Below are 18,608 nucleotides of genomic sequence, written 5' to 3' on the forward strand. Positions count from 1 at the left end.
AAGATTTTTACTTTTAGGTAAGACAATAGAGGTCAAGGTCCTGACTTTAGCTTTTTCAGAAACAGTAATAGATACATGTATTTTTTTAAACTATTCATTAAGATTCCCACTGTAACAATTTTGTCGTAGGGTAATGTTCAATTTGATAGTTTTTTTCGCATGGAATGTTAAAATCTATTTTAAGTACAAAGTCAAATACGATTTTGACGACGATTATGACCTTGCTATAACTTCGAACTTGATTATAGTATAGTCATAATGTCTTTTAGTCATCAATGGTTTTACCTTTGTTTTTATTGTTTGGTTTTTTTTGCTATTTTGACCTGAGCGTCAATTATGAGTCTTATATGGACGAAACACGCGTCTGACGTATTAAATTATAAACCTTGTATCTTCAATAACTATTACGTGTAGTAATGTTCTATTGTATTGTTTGTTTGTGTGTTTCTCTGTACTGTATATTCTCCCATCTATTTGTATTGTAGTCTTTGTCCTTTTCTATATTTAACATTGCCATAAAAGCGGAATGTTTGGTTAGCTACAAAACCATGTTCAATTCACCATTTTTTCTTGATATGTCCTGTACCAAGTCAGGAAAATGTCCATTGCTATATTATAGTTCGTTTCTATGTGTGGTGCATTTTATTGTTTCTGTTTTGTCGTTGTTCTCCTCTTATATATGATGTGTTTCTCTCAATTTTAGTTTGTATCCCAGATTTGTTTTTTTCTCAATCGATTTATGAATTTCGAACAACGGTATACTTCTGTTGCATTTGTTTGCATTAAGATGGGATACAATTGACCACATGTATATATCTGTGAAATAGGTGACAGATAAGCTATATTCTGATACCGAAAAAATATTAAAAACCGGAGGTCGATATTTTACGGTCAAACGATTTGCAATTAACGAAACAAGTGTTTATAATTATTTTTATGCGATACAATTTTCCAGAAGAGGAAGCTATTCCGTTGAAACATCACGAGAATATGCAATACATATTCACAATGTACACGAATACGTATACGCCGAAATATTAAAAGTCAAATAGAGTATAGTGTAAAACCAACATTGTTATGCGTTTACTTTTTCTTCATTGGCTAGATGTATAGGGGGAGAGTTCAGATCTCATAAACATGTTTAACCCCGCCGCAATTTTGCGCCTGTCCCAAGCCAGGAGCCTCTGGCCTTTGCTAGTCTTGTATTTATTTTAATTGTAGTTTCTTGTGTATAATTCGGAGTTTAGTATGTCGTCCATTATCACTGTACTAGTATACATATTTTTTAGGTGCCAGCTGAAGGACACCTACGGGTTTTGGGAATTCTCGCTACATTGAAGACCCAGTGGTGGCCTTCGGCTGTAGTCTGCTCTATGGTCGGGTTGTTGTCGCTTTGACACATTCCCCATTTACTTTCTCTCAATTTTATGAAATGATCTACAAAACTAAAACGCACCACAATACACTTCAACATAATCTTATTACACAACAGTCTTCCTATTGAATTTAATCGTAGTTTGAAAATCTGTTTGTTAATGTATTTGCTGCCACTCAAACGAAAAAGATAAGTATGCTAGATATACTGACTTGAGGTGTCATCATACAATAATAGGTTGCACTTTGTAAATGCAGCTGTTTCTCAAACCACGCCTCTTTTAGGGAGAAATATAATATTTATTGATAACTTGATTTGTTTACGTACTGGTTCCCGGATATGATCTATATGTTTCATCTCATAGAAACATAACTTAAGACTGTTACCAGTATAAACAAAATATTATTGCGGTGAAAATTGAATTATGAAGTAGGCACAAGAAAGTTATCAAAGGTACAACAAGATATAAAGGTAGTACAGTATTGCAGTATAAGTTTAAACTGTAAGAAGTTCAAGGCGTATAAATGTTTATACAAATATGCATACAACCCTATGTTTTGACCTTTGAACAAAATAGTAGTTCATATCAGCTTTTAATTCTAGGATATATTTTTTTACGAAACTTTATAGCAACAGTGGCACAGTTTTAGCCACAGAGAAGTATCTATGGGAAATTGCATTGTCTATATTTACAGATTCTGAAGTAAATACTATACCTATAAAATATCTACTTAACAACATTTATGTCAGTTTTGAAAACTAAGTTTATCAATGTTTATTGATAGGTTTTATGTGTTTCTTTTGGTACCAATTAGGTCTCTTTTTAAAGAACAACACACACTGTATTTTTTTTTGTAAGTTAAATAATCAAGAGTTATCAAATTAAACCTTTTTATATATTTTTTCCGAGATTTAAATATTAAATTTAGGAAGATGTTGTTACTTTGGAACCATCTTACGGTCCAAATGTATCAACACTCGTTTGGTATGGCCGTGTCTGTATTGACGTTGTAGGTTTCAATTAATGTAAGCTATGTTTGACTGGTAAATAATTAAGTCAGTGATTTCTTTATCAAAAATTACGCTAAACATTAACCAAATTCTTTCAAAGATTTGGTTTGAAAATTTAGTCATACAATTTATTACAAACGTCCATTTTTTTAGATGATGTTGTTTACCGGATTCGTAAAAATATACATAATCTGGGAATACTTATAGATCATTCAAATAAACTTTTCCAACACTTTGCAAATTTAACACTGTTATTTACTTTGCAGTACATGTTTTGCTCATTGTTGAATTCCGTACGGTAAATTATAGTGTTTGACTTCTAAGTGTTCGGAAACTAGTGGAGAGTTGTCTCATTGACAGTAATACCACATAATCCTATATTTATAAAGTATCGATGTGCGCGATGCTTTTTTAACTTTGTATGGATTATCACGATTGTTTATATAGTATCGACGTGCGCGATGCTTTTTTAACTTTATATGGATTATCACGATTGTTTATATAGTATCGATGTGCGCGATGCTTTTTTAACTTTATATGGATTATCACGATTGTTTATATAGTATCGATGTGCGCGATGCTTTTTTAACTTTATATGGATTATCACGATTGTTTATATAGTATCGATGTGCGCGATGCTTTTTTAATTTTATATGGATTATCACGATTGTTTATATAGTATCGATGTGCGCGATACTTTTTTAATTGAATATGGATTATCACGATTGTTTATATAGTATCGATGCTTTTTTAACTTTATATGGATTATCACGATTGTTTATATAGTACCGATGTGCGCGATGCTTTTTTAACTTTATATGGATTATCACGATTGTTTATATAGTATCGATGTGCGCGATGCTTTTTTAATTTTATATGGATTATCACGGTTGTTTATATAGGATCGATGTGCGCGATAATTTTTTAATTTTATATGGATGATCACGATTGTTTATATAGTATCGATGCTTTTTTAACTTTATATGGATTATCACGATTGTTTATATAGTATCGATGTGCGCGATGCTTTATTAATTTTATATGGATTATCACGATTGATTATATAGTATCGATGTGCGCGATGCTTTTTTAATTTTATATGGATTATCACGATTGTTTATATAGTATCGATGTGAGCGATGCTTTTTTAATTTTATATGGATTATCACGATTGTTTATATAGTATCGATGTGCGCGATGCTTTTTTAATTTTATATGGATTATCACGATTGTTTATATAGGATTGATGTGCGCGATGCTTTTTTAATTTTATATGGATTATCACGATTGTTTATATAGTATCGATGTGCGCGATGCTTTTTTAATTTTATATGGATTATCACGATTGTTTATATAGTATCGATGTGCGCGATACTTTTTTAATTTTATATGGATTATCACGATTGTTTATATAGTATCGATGCTTTTTTTTAACTTTATATGGATTATCACGATTGTTTATATAGTATCGATGTGCGCGATGCTTTTTTTAATTTTATATGGATTATCACGATTGTTTATATAGTATCGATGTGCGCGATACTTTTTTAATTTTATATGGATTATCACGATTGTTTATATAGTATCGATGTGCGCGATGCTTTTTTAATTTTATATGGATTATCACGATTGTTTATAAAGTATCGATGTGCGCGATGCTTTTTTAATTTTCTATGGATTATCACGATTGTTTATATAGGACCGATGTGCGCGATGCTTTTTTAATTTTATATGGATTATCACGATTGTTAATATAGTATCGATGTGCGCGATGCTTTTTTAATTTTATATGGATTATCACGATTGTTTATATAGGATCGATGTGCGCGATGCTTTTTTAATTTTATATGGATTATCACGATTGTTAATATAGTATCGATGTGCGCGATGCTTTTTTAATTTTATATGGATTATCATGATTGTTTATATCACTATGCAGCAAAGACCAAATATCTTTGAGAATAATGTGCCTCATGTTTGAACTTGCTCAAATTACTTTTGTAAATGCATGTAAAGTAAGGTTTTCACATGAATCAAACAATGTATACGTTTTTTTTTTAAATTGGAATTATTTCAAGGTATTAAACAGTAAATAACGCTTCAAACGCAATGCTCGACTTTTCATATTTATAAAGGAGTATATTAACAGCATACATATAAATAAGCCCAGCTTCTTCATCACAGAGATGTATTTTTTTGTTATTCTTGATTTCCAGGTGAATCCTAGTTATCCATTTTACCATAGTTTTAAGAATTGAATCAAATTGTAACATAAAAGTACGATACAAACACTTAATATTGTTTAGGACTTTGTCAAATAAAGTTTAGTTAAAGCTTTAAAAAGTATGAGTCACAAAGCTTTTTCTCAATATACAGATTGTAAAAAAATATTGAGAACCAAATGTGTGCTATATATAATTTTTCGTTTAAAAAGGATTCTTACAGTCACCCTCCGAACCCGTTCTAAAACATGAATGGAGAAATAGACAAATGAAGTTCGGAATTCTTAAATTTATCTGTTCATATAATATGAAATACTTACAGTATGATAATAACAATATCCCTATAGATGCGGCTGCTTTGATGCGATATTTATCTACAATAATACGAGATAAAAAAAATTGTTATATCTGACAACAGTTTTACTCTCTATTTTTAATTGATGTTGTTTTATTAGTACGATTTGGTACTAACACTGACAGTTCTGATAATCAACTATTTTTCAATTGAAAGTTTAATTATGTATCTGTGTTCTACGTTGGATTCTACTTACTCATGCAATTCATTGAACAAAATGTTGACGGGCAATATAAACGTTTAAAATACTCATTGTTAAATGTAACCTTTCAAGTGTTTTTTTTTATATTCTGTAGTGTTTATTGCATTTTGCCCTAAACTGTCTGTTAACAGCAATGAAGGCATAATTAAAGATAATTCACAAAGAAGCATGTAGCATATCAAGATCGATTCATGTTTAATGCCACTTTTTGCACTACTGTGCTATTTCGTGGCGCTAACTTTTTATTACTGGAGGAAGGGTGCCCGAGGAAAACCTCCGAGCTTCGGTATGGAAAGTAAACAGAATAGAGACGATCGCAACTGCCACGTGCGGATTCGAACTCACATCCTGAGTGTTGACAGCATAGTGTTACATTTGTTTTACTACTTAAGAGGCTGTCCAAGTAAATATCAGGCAAATCCTATGATATTGGTTGCCCGACATATATTTTTCCCACTGAATGTTTGGTTCCAATGCAATGTTTATACCATACAAGGGATATATATGTCAAATATATTTTTGAATCAACAGTGGATGGCTCAGAAAATTATTTTAAAAGTTCACTAACAATGCAACAAAGTTGTGTACAAAATGAAGAGTTATCTCCCCTTTTCAATGAATTTTCAGTGCTTTCTATGTATCTTGTTTCTCTTGATTTGTTGCAGTTAATAAAAAAAAACAAATTTAACTTTGAGAATGAATGAATTTGTGATATAAATAGATGAAAACATTTTGAAAACAAAATATGTCATGTGCCATCCACTTCCTGGTTTTTCCATGGACACCCTCTTAAACTAACAGGTAATCGAGTTCTCTAGCATATATAGGAAGTCTAATGATGACAAAAATTGCGAAAAAAACAACATTAAACAACCTTGGTTAATTAGCCATTGAATATTTCTGATTATTTTCTGGTCTTCCATGTTTTTGGGTCATGAACAATCTTACTTTGCGAAAAAAACCCACACTTATTCCCGTAAAAGATACACAGAGGATGATATGATCGTTATGCTGGACTTTATAGTGTATAACATTCTTGTCGACTCTTTTTACTGTCAATAAATACTAAATGTGCACTCACAACTACTTTCTGTTTTGTTTTTTGTACTCAGATGAAAACAAATTCATTAAGACCCATCTCAAAACAAACAAAAGTGTAATGCAAATAATTTCATCATAGATACCAGGACTAAATGGATATTAGGCAGACGCGCGTTTCGTCTACAAAAGACTCATCAGTGACGCTCGAATCCAAAAAAGTTAAAAAGGCAAAATAAAGTACGAAATTGAAGGGCATTGAGGACCAAATTCCTAAAAGGTTTAACAAATCCAGCTAAGGTAATCTATGCCTGAGGTGGAAAAGCCTTAAGTTAGTATTTCAAAAATTTCAAATTTTGTAAACATATAATTTATAAATATAACCATATCAATGATAATTCATGTCAGCACAAAAAGTGCTGACTACTGGGCTGGTGATACCCTCGGGGAATTAAATCTCCACCAGCAGTGGTATCGACCCAGTGGTAGTGAATAAACTCATCATCGATACCGGGACTAAATTTTGTATATACGCCAGACGCGCGTTTCGTCTACAAAAGACTCATCAGTGACGCTCGAATCCAAAAAATTAAAAAGGCCAAATAAAGTACGAAATTGAAGAGCATTGAGGACCAAATTATTAAAAGTGTTGCCAAATCCGGCTAAGGTAATCTATGTCTGAGGTAGAAAAGCCTTAGTATTTCATTTTTTTTTTCACAACAAGATATATCGATGAAGACTTGTCATTCAATTTCGTACTTTATGTATAATATATAGTAAGCAATATTGGTACACAATTATTTTCAAAGTCTTTCAGTTTTAATTTAAAGTGCCAGCTGTTCCTCTAGTTATTAAAAAAAAACAATATGTGGTTTTGATGTTTGTCTGCTTCAATCAACACTGAGCATATTTGTTCTTCGTATGATCATTAAATGTCAGTTTCATAAATACACATATTTAGTAATTTAGGATATATTATGACTGCAAAGTTTTATCGACTTTATTTATTTATGTGCCAACATTTTCTCTTCTTCTCAAAATAATCCGTTAAAATTGTAGTCGTGATATTAATGCATACCTTGTAGTTCTTTATTTTTGTAATTAGGATGGTGTATATAAAAAAAGTTTGCAAAAATCAATCAACACTGGCCATATTGTTCTGTATATTGGATAATACCCTTGTAGCATAAATGATGTGATTTGGTATCTCAGGATAGATCGAATAATAAAAATGACAACAATAGTGATATAACTTTATATGTTCGGCGCTATTTAATTCAGAGTGCCAACATTTCTTCTTTTTATTGAAAATACTGAATTGATCATTAGTCATAAATTTGATAGGAAAACTTCTATTACTATAGTGTTAATAACTTACTAATTCTGTATTGGTCCATATATCAGTTCATGAGGGCCGATACAGTCGACTGAGAATCAATACAGGGTCAAAAATAAAATTAGATGATATCGAAAGAGGACCGGGCATGTGGATCATCAATCTAAATACTATTAAGACAGATGAATTTTCAAATGCATTTAACACTTTTTGGGAACATTAAGTTACATGCAAAGATTTAATAGCATTCAAGAGTGCTGGAATGTAACAAAATCAAAGATTAAATTTTTGACCATGGAAATAAGTCAAAAACTAAAGCGTTTATCAAAGCAAAACTATGTCACTAGTTTAGAAAAAAACATCTTGGAAAATTAAAACTTCAATCGAACGAATCAAATAAATCAAGCGACAAAACTTTAGATATAGAAAATAAAATTAAGGAATATCATACAAAAAAAACGGTTTCTGAAAAAAATAAGATCAAGGACTAAATGGGCCGAGAAGTCGACCAAATACTTGTTCAATTTAGAAAAGAAAAATGGACAGAACAAATTATAATAACGTGTAAAAACAAAAAAAAAACGGTGAGTATAAACACGACATTGATTCTATATTGAATGAACACATACAATTGTATACTAACATTTTTGCCACGAAGGGTTGGGACAAAGAGCGGGCGAAAATTTTGTCAGTTCATAACAGATAAGGTAAGTAAGGAAGACATAGGAATGTTAAATATATATATATATATATATTTATATGTAAAGGAGAAAAGGTACTTACATTACTTATAAACAGAACAATTTACCTGGTAAAGATGGTATAATATCAGAATTTTATATTTCATACTAGGACATACTAAAAGACGAATTTCTTTAGTTTACTACAAGACATTTTCAATGATACCATATTGAATAATTATCAACATAAGTTAACTTAACCATACTATATAAAGGATGAAAAAGGGAAAATATAAAAAAATTGGCGACCACCACCTCTACTAAATTGTGATTACAAAACTATTGCAATTATTCTATCTGCAAGACTTACGATAGTATTGCCTAACATTATTCATACAGATCAGAAATGGTTTGTTAAAGGTAGAAATATAAGGGAGTCTAACCGAATGATTCAGGAAATTATAGAATATATCGACAACGAAGATGGAGAACAAAATATGTTATTTTTGGAGCAACAAAAAGCGTTTGACAGTGTTAAATGGGAATGGATAAATTTTTTTGAATTTAGAGGGACATGTAGAGAAAGGATAAAAATGCTTTTGTACAATGCTACTTCGTGTATCAAAACCAACGGATTTGTATCAATAGTTATCAAAAGTACTAGGATTATAGTTTTATACGCCAGACGCGCGTTTCGTCTACATAAGACTCATCAGTGACGCTCAGACGCTCAGATCAAAACAGTTAAAATGCCAAACAAATACAAAGTTGAAGAGAATTTGAGGACCCAAAATTGCAAAAAGTTGTGCCAAATACGGCTAAGGTAATCTACTCCTGGGGTAAGAAAATCCTTAGTTTTTCGAAAAATTAAAAGTTTTGTAAACAGAAAATTTAGATACTTTTCAAAATCAAGATACTTTTCGATTACTCGTGCCGATAGGCAAGGGGGACCAATAGCGCCTCTTCTAAATATCATACAGGCTTAACCCATTAAATGTGCGAAATAGAAAGATTAAAATTACAAGGAGAGGGAGGGAACTTTATTGAAACTTAATTGTGTATGTTTGCAGATGACACCCAGATATTCAATAAAAAAAAATCTTTAGAAATTATATTCTAAAGAGTTGGTCTTTGAACGAAAAACCTTCTGGTTCTAGAATAAACTAAGACACATAAAAAGGCTTACGTTTAGAGGCTTCTAAAATAAAATAATTAAAATTTGATAAAATCAAATGGATTACATGTAATGTTAAAATATTAGGGGTGTACCATGGTTATCAAATAAATAACGATGTGTTTGGAGAAAATAATAGATAAAGTTAAAAATCGTATTCACGTTTGGAGAAGTAGGAAACTTACATTTACAGGTGAAACACCTACAGTTAAAAATATGATACTTTTATTCTGTTCTTACGAGATCGAAATACGAGGAATTCCGGATAAATATACTAAAGAGCTATTTGTGTATGGGACAAACAAGTGAATCAGGAAGATAGAAGATGTCGGAAGTTTGCATAAAATAAAAAGTGGATGGGCAAAGATATCAAATGACCTTTAGATTATCAACTTAAGCAACCAACCAATAAAACCCTTCAAATTTAATCTCAAATATATTAGTACGCTATTAAATTAAGATATATCTCCAAAATGTCAAATTAAGTTCTAGATAATGCATATTTTAAGGTGTTTTTTGTCGCAGAACACACCGAGGGGTGTCAGGATTGAGCAAATGAAAGACCAACCGTAGGAAGGCCTTTCTTTGGCCAATCCTGATAACCTGATAAAAACCTTAAAATATGCATTATCTGACTTATATAACGTAACAAACAAAATTATAAATCTTTTCAAAATATAGCATCCAATTTTACCGACTATACTAAAGTGGGATATCCCTTTCTAATGCGAACAGGTTTTAATACGCCCTACGGCTCATTTAGAATGTGAAATAAACTCACTAGTGAATCTTGACACAAACCTTATAAATTATTATCCATACATAACAAAAATATTACTGTAACTGCATGAAGAAAGACACAAATGAATTGTTACCATTCGTTAACAATGTATGACAAATACAAGACACATTGTAAGTAATTCATTGTACCAACTTAGTTTATGGAAAGGTTTTTTTTTTTTTTTTTTCATTTGTTATGACATTTCTTCTGCGAAAAAGTTGTTATTTTTTATCAATCTTAATCGAATGAAATATTCAGAAATATTTTGTTTTGAATAGCAATACATTTTTGAAACATAAATTCAGTATATAATTATATACCCTCCCCACCCTTCCCTTTTGTGAGTTTCGTGAATGTTATTATTTTATTTGTGGCGTATTTGATAGAGTAAATGGTATACATACATTTAAAAAAGTTAAGAACTGACATGAAGACAAATATAAATACACATAGGTCACAGAATGATTTCCTTTTTAGTGTGTATCGCCCTTAATATGCATGAAATAATTGCCACTGAACGTTAAGCAACCAACAATCAATCAACCTAGTCAGTATGACTCAATAAGATTTTAAAAATCATACACACATGAAAGTCTCCACTAGAATTCAACTCACATATATGATAATGTTTCTGTATTGTAGCGATAAATAAGCAAAACTTCACGTTTTCTAAAATTAAAATGTGAGCAGTGACGATTTCTTTCGCCTATCATCGATTAAACTTTAAAAAATAAATTCCCAAATCGACAATAGAAAACTATCAAACGAATATGATTTTGAAGTAAATTATAGATTGCATTTTTATCAAGGAATATAAAGACCTCACACATGTCATTATTGTATGCCTTGAAGCATATTCCATTAAAACATGGTATCGTCCGGATGGTTTCTGAGAAAGAATGACCTATGGTTTTAAAAGAAAATAACTCCATATAGGTATAAAAGTGGGAAGTATGTGAAGACAATATACCTTGAGAAAATTTGTGGTCGGGATTAAAACAAATGAAAATTGAAAATGAAGTAAAATAATTTCAATGGAGATCTATTCACAATATTTCATATACCGAAGAAAAATTAATCGTTAAGATATCAAATGGAAAATACAACAATTTCAAAATAACAACAACATAGAAACCCTCGACACTTTTTTTTAGTTGTAGTACATCACAGTTAATCTTAAACCAGCTCCTAGAAATCTAACATAGGAATGATAAATCCTATTTTTGAAAAGGACATACTGTTAGGTAATTACACAGAAATATTCAATGTATGCATACGTTCGAAAATATGTCATAAATAATAGTTTATACTGTGTATTTTAATAAATGTGCATCTTTGTGTGGGTATCCTAAAAAATTATCTAATATGTTGAAATTAAGAGATAGAATTGTTAGATGGTTCTAACATAACGTGGATATATGTTTAAACAAATTGTAAATCCAAGGTGTAAAGTGAACAAAATGTTTAGCATTCTATTGCCTCTGGATAGATGGTTAATTTTGTAAACAGGGACACTAAGTCTGTTACCTGGGCGACTAAGGTAATTGTATAAAGAAAATATTTAGGAATAATTATGAAAAACATAATTGGTTCGTGTTGTTTATCCTTTAGTTTTCCATGTTGCGTCATGTGTACTATTGTTTGTCTGTTTGTCCTTTTCATTTTTAGTCATGGCGTTGTCAGTTTATTTTCGATTTGAGAGTTTGACTGTCCCTCTGGTATCTTTCGTCCCTCTTTTATGAAAAAAGATAATTTGACCTAATATTTTGAAATCATATTAATCATGCAGATATTAGCATCTAAAGTCAATTTAAACATAGTATTTAATAAATGACCGTTTCAATGTATTTTTTTCATCGAAAATTGATAATCATTATTATGTATAATGTGCTGTACTTGGAAATAAAACAAACGGTTCCATGTATATAATGAAAGGTCAGCCTTGATATAAGAAACGCATTAAACGACGATCTGTGGAGGTGTAGATCACTTTTGTCAACAGAACTTATAAACCACTGGAAAGGCAAAACGTCTGAGAATTTCTAAAAATGACAGAGATACATCAAGTTAACTTGCTTATCTCCTCTAAATTTGTTAAGTTGATTTAAAAAGCAGCCAGTCAACACTAAATCAGTCAATATGTCTGCTGAGGTTTAACTTTTGTACGTACACGTAAGGGTAGCACGAATCTGTGTGGTGTTTTTTTAAATAACGGTCGACATTTAAACTTATGATCTGTTCATTACAATTGATTCAAAAGCATAAAAGGAGTTGTTATACATCAACTGTTTAAATTGCCTGCAATTAATGGTGATTAAACTGATTTCATAAATTAAGAGAATGTAACAGTCATTCATTTCGAAATCCTGTCTCCATATTAAATCAAACAAACATGTTTTTATGCTAAGATATGAAAGTAAGAAGTGTTTTATTTTTATTTTGACATGTTTTCAATTATGAAAAACAAACTTGAACAAACCATTACTTATTTATCGAAAGTATGTTGATGGTTATTTTTCCTTGAATCTTATGTAATGCTGATTGATTTACAATTATGTCCAATGTATCAGTTGGGTATCAACTATTTGCAATATTTTATTCAATTGGTTATTACTAAATCATTTAGACAGAATCATAATTCATTATTCAGAAATTCACTAAATTTTGGCAAAATTCGTATTTACCATTTATGCATTTTGAAAACTTTGAACGACTAATTCGTATGTATTATTACCATTTTAGACCTCATCCAAGGGCTATTCATCATTGTGTATCAAAAGTTTTGCATCAATTGCCCTACTAAGGCTTACAGATATTTGTTCAATTGTTATGTTGATTTTCCTACAAAATGCAACACAAAACACAATGTACTTCATTATTGTGTATTAATCATTCATATATCAGGTTTAAACATACTTGTAGGATAGTTAAGGTTGTATTTGATGTTGTCAAACTCGATGATCTTTATTGTCCGTGAATTATTGAACCTAAAAAAAAACATATACATTATTTTATACGTATTAAATAAAAAAATTAAAAAAAATTGCGATTTCAATAATTACGGAGTGTTCAACTATCTAAATCAAAGTAACTGCTAGCAGAATCTGTCATTATTTAAATGCATTATACAGAAGTATTTTTTACTTCATGATCTATCTGTCGTTAGCATAGTGATACACCTTCATCTATTTGGTATTGTTATATAGCACCTAAACTTTGAAATACACATTCAGTCGAGAATCCGCAAAACTTAGATGTATGTTGTTTTGATAAATGAATTTAAAGAGACACAATATGTGTAGGTATATTCAAATTAATTTACAGAACAAAAAAATTGACAACACAAATGAATTTAATTTGAGAAATTAACAAAAAACTTACAAGTAAGGACTTCTTGTCAAGTGCCCGTCATCATAACATTTGATATCTGAAAAATATAATTTACACGTTTGGTTATCTTATAAAAAAAACCTCCCTATAATTGCCTTCGTCAGTTTTAAAGGCCGGAATCTCGATAACCAGCGTGTTTTCAAAATTCTTCAATGTTTTCATTACACTATAGTATGTTGGTTATACACATATACAAGATTTACTTTAGTTTAAGATTTTATTCTTTTTTGAATGTGTGTGCAACATGAACGTTTCTTAATATATAATTGTGTAAATGTTAATCAGGCTTAAACCAGACACAGATATGTCAGAAAGACCGTTGGAAGGCAACATGATAACTCAAACAATAAACAGGAGTCTATACATTATGTCAAGCTTTAGAGCGTCCCAAGCCAGTAGGGGTTTTGCATAAATTCCATAGAAATAATTGGAGTCATGTTTTTTTTTTTATAATTTCATTGAAATATTTGGCATATACCGACAGGGAAACTGACCATGATACATGACAAATTGGGTCGAGAAAGATACTTTACTTTAAATCTGTTGAATATTTCTCTAAAAATGTTAAATATGTAATGAAAATTAAATAACCTACAAGTAACGTACCAATGCTTATTGATAGTACACAAAAGTGATGACTTTAAGGCTGAATATATATCACATGGGACTAAATATCCATCAGTACCACTAATAGAATAGACCCATTAGATGTAAAGTAACAAAAATATCAATAACTTAATTACATTAAAAAATTTGCATCTTGACAAACAAGGTAAATACAGTTTTGATTGAACTTATTACGTACATATTACCTTTCAGTCTATCCATTTTATTGAATTGATTTATTCCGCGATAGCAGGAACAATCTTCAGTTAAAGGGTTACAATTACATAGTTGTTTTGAGCTGCTCAAAAACGAATATCCTTTATTAGTATTACAAGAACATAATCTGTCGATCGAAGTGTTGCCGATTTCATACGTCTCCTGACCTAAGCTGCTGCAAAGAGATTTTTGATAGGTGCAGTCACTGTGGCCATTTGTGTCAAAAAGGAAAGGCTGATATCTAGTTACACTGCATGTTGCTCTGTTTAAGTTTGGCTGAAAGACGTATTTATAACCTGCAAATATTAAATATAGAACGTGCCTAATACTTACTATAAATCATAAGTTATATTTCGCTGCATTTGTCGCATCCTAATTCAGGTACAAAGCAAAGTTATGTTTATCAACAATACAATACTGTTTACTCTGGTAGAGCTCAACACCAAATAAATTTACATTATGTTATAAACAGATAAATGTTTAAAATATTCAAAAAGGCATACCTTCAGCTAAAATTCTAGGTGTGCTACATCTTTCTCTGTATACATTTACTCTAAAAGTTACGTCAAATAAGCAAGTATAATTTCTTGGTGGCTCACATATATATTTTGCCCGAATTTTCCAGTGTGCCGATGATGGGCAGGTGAAGTTGTATGCTAAATTTGAGGATACAATCTACAACAAAAAAGTATATCCATCATTGAATCAAGCACCTATTCTATTCAAATTGTATTTTGTCAACACAAACGCACATAGGCGATAGTGTGTGCGCACGTAAAACTCATCAATAACATTATCACTCGACTAGAATGTTGGTTGGCCAAATCAAACTTTATATTTAGAGGCGTGCTGAAATATATAGCACTCGACAATACTGTTGGTAGGCTAAATCAAACTGTTTATTTAGACGCATGCTGAGTCTAGATATCACTCGACAATAATGTTGGTAGGGTAAATCAAACTGTATATTGAGACGCACGCTGAGTTTAGACAGCACTCGACAACACTGTTGGTAGGCCAAATCAAACTGTATATTAAGATGCGTGCTGAGATAGATAGCACTCGACAAGTATGTCGGTAGGCCAAATTAAAATGTATATTAAGACTCACGCGGAGTCTAAATAGCACTCGAAAATAATATTAAAAGGCCAAAACAACTGTATATTTAGACGCGTGCTGAGATAGATAGCACTCGACAATAATGTTAGTAGGCTAAATCAAACTGTATATTAGGACGCACCCTGAGTTTAGACAGCACTCGACAATACTGTTGGTAGGCCAAATCAAACTGTATATTAGGACGCATGCTGAGTCAACATATCACTCGACAATAATGGTGGTAGGCTAAATCAAACAGTATATTAAGACGCATGCTGAGTCTAGATAGCACTCGACAATCATGTTGGTAGGCCAAATGAAATTTTATATTAAGACGCACGCTGAGTCTAAATAGCACTCGAAAATAATATTGATAGGCCAAAAAAAATGTATATTTAGACGCGTGCTGAGATAGATGGCACTCGACAATAATATTGGTAGGCTAAATCAATCTGTATATTAAGACGCGCGCTGAGTTTAGACAGCACTCGACAATAATGTTGGTAGGCCAAATCAAACTGCATATTAAGATGCGTGCTGAGATAGTTAGCACTCGACAATTATGTTGGTAGGCCAAATAAAATTGTATATTAAGACGCACGCTGAGTCTAAATAGCACTCGGAAATAATATTGAATGGCCAAAAAACTTGTATATTTAGACGCGTGCTGAGATAGCTAGCACTCGACAATAATGTTAGAAGGCTTAATCAAACTGTATATTAAGACGCACGCTGAGTTTAGACAGCACTCGACAATACTGTTGGTAGGCCAAATCAAACTGTATATTAGGACGCATGCTGAGTTTAGACAGCACTCGACAATAATGTTGGTAGGTTAAATCAAACAGTATATTAAGACGCACGCTGAGTCCAGATAGCACTCGACAATAATGTTGGTAGGCCAAAAAAAATGTATATTAAGAAGCACACTGAGTGTAAATACCACTCGAAAATAACATTGATAGGCCAAATCAAACTGTACATTTAGACGCACGCTGAGTCTAGATAGCACACGAGAATAATGTTTGTAGGCCAAAACAAACTGTATATTAAGACACACGCTGAGTCTAGATAGCAATTGACAATAATGTTGATAGGTCAAAATAAACTGTATATTAAGACACTCGCTGAGTTTATACAGCACTCGAGAATGATGTTGATAGGCTAAATCAAACTGTATATTAAGACGCACGCTGAGTCTAGATTGCACTCGACAATCATGTTGGAAGACAAATCAAACAGTATATTAAAACGCACGCTGAGTTTAGACAGCACTCGTGAATAATGTGGGTAGGCCAAACCAAACTGTATATTAACATGATTAAGACGCACGCTGCGTCTAGATAGCACTCGATAATATTGTTGGTAGGCCAAATCAAATACAAAATTGAACAGATAGAGTGTTTTAAGACTTTGCTGTTACAACATTGTGAAAAGTATTTACAATAAGATTTATATCTCTCCTATGCAAGATATGATTCCTGGCTCAGCTTTCTATCATACTTTAAAAGAGAGGGTAAGCATATCATTTGTGAAACGGATAATTTGATACGGTCAATCAACTGGTGATTGTTTTCGTAAAATTGACAAAGGGATGAATTCAATTTCCCAACTTGAAACTCTTGTTTGTAAGGCTTCGTTGTGAGTAGCAACCTTTTATCAAGGAAATCATGATAGGTAATGCAAGCCCTAAATTATTGTATCAACTGGGAAATGTATAGTCCACATGTAGACGCTGTTGGAATGCTGCTACATAGAAATGAAAGTTCGCAATTGGGAAACTGAATCATCTATGTTTTCGGTTTTTTTTAAACTGAACTTGATTGTCAATGTCTATATGTAAGTAAAGATTTGAGGTATACCTAACTGTATCTGTTGTATCCTTTATCTCAAATTCGATGATGATATAGATACGTTTTACATAGTCATCAAACTTTGAATTATTTAGTGATAGAACATCACCCTTATAGCAGAAAGTAAGTTTAAGAATAATTCCAACTTCTGTGGCTACTATTTTTAATGAAAAGGGTAGGATCAACCCTTTCAATAGTTCTTTTAGTTTGTAACGAGGAACAGTTGTTTAAAGTGTGAACAGTATAAAAAGCTTTGATACTATTGCAAGATGCCAGTCTTATATTGTAAGTACTCTATTAAGTCTTTGCATGTGTTAAATATCCTCATATGATTTATGACACCTCTAGAAAAGGCCCCGTTTTCACGAAACAGACGGGTTCCGTCGAAATAAGCATCTGGTGATCGTTAGTTTGCAAACACAAATCCCTGTTTACCGTTGCTAGCGGTATCTTAAATGGGCATTGAAGTGAAAGTGTTTTTGCTCTTGCTCCATTGAAAGACCTCACTGTGACTTGGAGACGAACAACAATAAAGGCGGTGTTCGGTTGCTTTTTTGTTTTGTTTTTTACTGTGTTTTACGGATTGGATGTCTTCAGAGAATCGTGGGTTACCCATATCCCTTCTTTTTCTACTACATTAAAATTTATATTTCTACACAGTTCAATATTAATGTCACAACTGTGTGGTCCACTTCTTTAACCATACTCATTAACCCGAAACAAGACGGAGGTACAGAAAATTAAACATATGTGTCAGATATAATTATACATACCTGAAGGAGAGTCAGTAGGACCAACATGTTCATGATGCTTGTTCTTCATTTATAATATATGCGACCTAAAAAGAAAAACATTAAACAAATCTAAGATTAATAAATAAGAGAAAAAGATACCAGAGGGAGAGTCAAACTCATAGATAGAAAACTAACTGACATTGCCATGGCTAAAAATAAAAAGACAAACAGACAAATAAAAGTACAGAAGACACACCATAGACAACTAAAGACTAAGCAACACGAACCCCTAAAAAAACTAGGGGTGATCTCAGGTGCTTCGGAAGGGTAAGCATATCCTGCTCCACACATGGCACCGTCGTGTTGCACACAGAGGACACACTACATATAAAGCTTCTGAATTGTTTGAAATTTCAATATTCCAAACCTTGATTTTGCAGGTGACCAATGGAAACAATAAAACGCACTTACATTTGTGTTAATATATACAAGGTGCATTCTCCGGATTGAACTTGTAGATTAAGGCTAGGAACTTCA

The sequence above is a fragment of the Mytilus trossulus genome, unplaced genomic scaffold (genome assembly GCF_036588685.1).
Source record: "Mytilus trossulus isolate FHL-02 unplaced genomic scaffold, PNRI_Mtr1.1.1.hap1 h1tg000233l__unscaffolded, whole genome shotgun sequence".
NCBI lineage: Eukaryota > Metazoa > Mollusca > Bivalvia > Mytilida > Mytilidae > Mytilus > Mytilus trossulus.